Here is a 3,943-nt window from a genome sequence, read left to right on the forward strand (position 1 = left end):
CAAAGTATTTCTTTGAACATTTGTAGTCTTGCAGTATTGAGGAACAGCATGAATTTCACATTGAATGTCCTCACTGGTCAAACATATCATGCTCAGCACTAAGGGTAAAGTATGTAACAATTACCCAATCTGTTAAATTCAGTACCAAATGATGCCAATGTCTGCCATCCAGGCTTTCACTGGGTTTTTCAACACTGCCCATCCAGCCATTAATTTATTTATTTTAGTCTACCTTTCTCACGGAGATTCAAAGACGGTGGCAAAATATGATAAAGACAATTCAATGAAACAGCAAGCATATAATAAAAACTATTTAATCCAACAGTGAAGATTTTTCATAAACAAAACAGTGCAATGGGGCTGGTCTGAAGTATTAAAAAAACAATGAAAGCAGAAAAAGTCTAAGGCAAAGTTTGACATACCATACCAAAGGGTTAAAAAGGTAGAAGACACTGAATTTCAGTAAAAAGGGGGTGATAGGTACAATAAACTTTGCAATATACTATCCAGGGCTTTTTTTCTGGGAAAAGAGGTGGGGGGACTCAGTGGGTTGCCCTCAGAGAAAATGGCACGTAGGTCAATCTCAACTCCCCTCTGTCTGGAGATCAGGGGGCGGAGCCACCAGCCATGTGACCATTTTAAAGAGGTTCCGGAACTCTGTTCCACCGTGTTCCAGCTGAAAAAAAGCCCTGATACTATCCATTATAGAAGTTACATTTTGAGATGATCCATCATACACAGTTCTTACAAGAATGCCCTCCTGAACATTTTTGTTTTGTGCATTGTACAAAAGGAAGAAAAGAAAGACGGCTAGGGGCCTTTCTGATAGCCTAAGGCAAGCCGGGAGCCATCACAGAGAATATTAGTGAACAGGTAGCTGCTGATTTCACCTGTTTGCAGGGTGGCATCTTCAAAAGGTTTTGCTCAGGTGAGTGCAGCTGTCACATTGGGACATAGCAGGTGAAACAGTCCTTCAGGTAAATGAGACCAATGCCATTAACATAAACTATGGCTAAACTACACAATACATTTTTTTTTAAAAAGGTGGGTACGAGTTTCCCAGACACGACTCTCTTTCACAACAGCTGTGGAGGATGTTGTTTTTTAAAGCCCGTGGGGGCCTCATTCAGTTTGGGACCATGGAGTGAGAGGAAGAGTAAGTCCTGCTCTATTCTGCTGCTGTTTTCCCAAGCTGAAACAGCCCTGGGAGGAAGTCATTTGCATATCTTTGGACTTGTTAAAACCGGGCTTCCGAGCCTTTTTGAATTTGCAGGGACCTTTGGAATCCTGATCCAGGGTGGTGGGTGCAACTACAGAATGGCTGCTGCAGGAGGTGAGGCTAACCAAAAGCAAGCTTATGCTTATGAGAGCTGCTGTAGCCTAGTGGTTAAGTGGTTTGGCTGCGAATCAGCACTCTACTGGTTTGAATCCCACTACTACCATGAGCTCAGTAATGTCAGAGCTGTGGCTAGATAATGTCCTTATTCCAGACTACCCTCTGCAATCAGACAACAGTCCATTGTTTCCAAAAGGTTTTTACTGGAGAATTAGTTCATTATAGTCCACTGGCCTGAATACAATATTCAGGATGGTACATATGCATTGTTACCAATGACAGGCAAAGCATGAGGTACAGAGTAACAGATCCCAGCAAGCCCAACCTCCCCCCATAGTTCTCAAAACAGTCCCTTTGAAGCTAGGAAAGCGAAAGTCTCTCAAGGCCGGTTCTTGGTGGAACATCGGTAGCCAAAACAATCCGTCTCTGTGAGATAGCTGCCTGGGAACCTTGGCACCTGTGAAGAAAGCACTTAAACACTGAAAGGATTAAAGATGGAGTCGGTTAGGCAAGAACATACATTAGAGCATGTTGAACCTGACATTCTGCCCCCTCTAAGATGCCCCTCCCCCAGGTTTATGTGGGTAGCGAGAATGGAACGCTTTCACTAATCTAGGAGCATGAACATGCACAGAATTCACCCATTCATCGAACCCAGAGTCAAAGTCCTTCCACCTGATAAGATAAAACAGTTGGTTTCTTTTTATTTTAGAGTCCAAAATTTGCTGTACTTCGTAATGAGTTTGATCATCAATTAAAGTTGGAATTGGAGGGGCACGGATGTGCCATTGGTTTGCAGGAGGGGTTCTTTTCAATAGACTAATGTGAAAAGTATCGTGTACATGGCGCAAATTCTTTGGTAAATCCAAGGCAACAGTCACTTTGTTGATCACTTTACGAACAGGAAAGGATCCAAGAAATTTTAATGCGAGTTTACGACTGGTTTGAGTCACTTTCAAATTCTTTGTGGATAGATAGACAAGGTCGCCTGGTTGCAAATCCCAATCAGCCGCACGGTGGCGGTCGGCGTATTTTTTGTAATCCTCTTTGGCTTTGTCGAGATGTTGTTTAATTTGAGTCCATTGTTGAGCAGCTTCCCCCCACCATTCTGTTACGTCTCTGGAAGCCGCCGTAGGAGGGGGGAGCACTTCAAACGGGAAGGGTTTGAAGTGGAAGCCATAAACGACTTTGAAGGGAGTTTCTCCTGTGGAGGCGTGCACACTGTTATTGTAAGAGAATTCTGCCAGAGGGAGCAAATCGACCCAATTATCTTGTTGGAAGTTAATATAACAGCGAAGAAATTGCTCCAGGATTTGATTAGTTTTTTCCGACTGTCCGTCGGTTTGAGGATGATGGCTTGAACTTAAACCTTGTTCAATATCTAGCATTTGTAAAAGCTCCCGCCAGAAGTTGGCAACGAACTGTCCGCCGCGATCCGAAATCACCTTAGACAGAAAAGAATGTAATTTTACAATGTGTTTCAGGAAAATATCCGCCAGTTTTCTAGCTGAAGGTATAGTGGTGCAAGGTATAAAGTGTGCTTGCTTGGAGAATAAATCCACTACCACCAGAATACAGTTGTGCCCTTTGGAGGGGGGTAAATCAGTGATAAAGTCCATGGAAATTACTTCCCACGGTCTGCTTGGTGTTTCTAACAGTTGTAATAATCCGGGAGGTTTGCCTTTGCGGGATTTGGCACTGAGGCAAATGGGGCAGGATGCTACATATTGGGAAATGTCCTTACGCATGCCTGGCCACCAAAATTGACGCTGTACTAAATGCAGCGTCTTTAAGTACCCATAGTGTCCTGCCATGGGGGCATCGTGACAGCGCTGTAAGACTTCTTTTCGTAAGCTGTCGGGTACATAAAAGCGGTCGCCCCAAAGCCATTCCCCCTGTTTTGATTGTTGCAGTTTGTCTTTGGGCACTTTCCCCCCCTCCTTTTCCACTTCAGCTTTCAGCTTCAATCTCCACCCCTGATCGGGTTGAGGGGGCTGGGCAGTGCGACTGCGCGTTGTTACCACACCCCCTAATTGCGTAGGCGAAAAGACGGTGTCTATAGTCTCCTCCCTTTTGCTTTTGTGTTGGGGCATGCGCGAGAGGGCATCAGCTAGAAAGTTAGTTTTGCCCGGCAAAAAGTTTAACGTGAAATTGAATTTGGAAAAGTATTCTGCCCAGCGCAGCTGTTTAGCATTTAGTCTCCGAGGACTGCATAGGGCTTCTAAATTTTTATGGTCCGTCCAGACCTCGAAGGGATGATGGGCTCCCTCTAAACCAATGCCTCCAGGTAGTGAGAGCTGCTTTTACAGCAAATGCTTCCTTCTCCCATACATTCCAATTTCTTTCTGCTTCCGAAAATTTCCGGGATAGGAAGGCACAGGGCTTGAGTTTCCCGTCCTCCCCCTTCTGTAAAAGTACGCCCCCTATTGCGGTGTCGCTGGCGTCGACCTGCACTACAAAGGGGCGATTTTCGTCGGGGTGTTGGAGGGCAGGTTCGGAAACAAATTGCATTTTGAGAAGATTGAATGCCTCTTGGCAATCTCGTGTCCAAGGCAACTTGGCACTCGGCTTTTTGGCATTATCCCCCTTGTCTTTAGTTTTTAACAG

The sequence above is a fragment of the Eublepharis macularius genome, chromosome 1 (assembly GCF_028583425.1).
Source record: "Eublepharis macularius isolate TG4126 chromosome 1, MPM_Emac_v1.0, whole genome shotgun sequence".
NCBI lineage: Eukaryota > Metazoa > Chordata > Lepidosauria > Squamata > Eublepharidae > Eublepharis > Eublepharis macularius.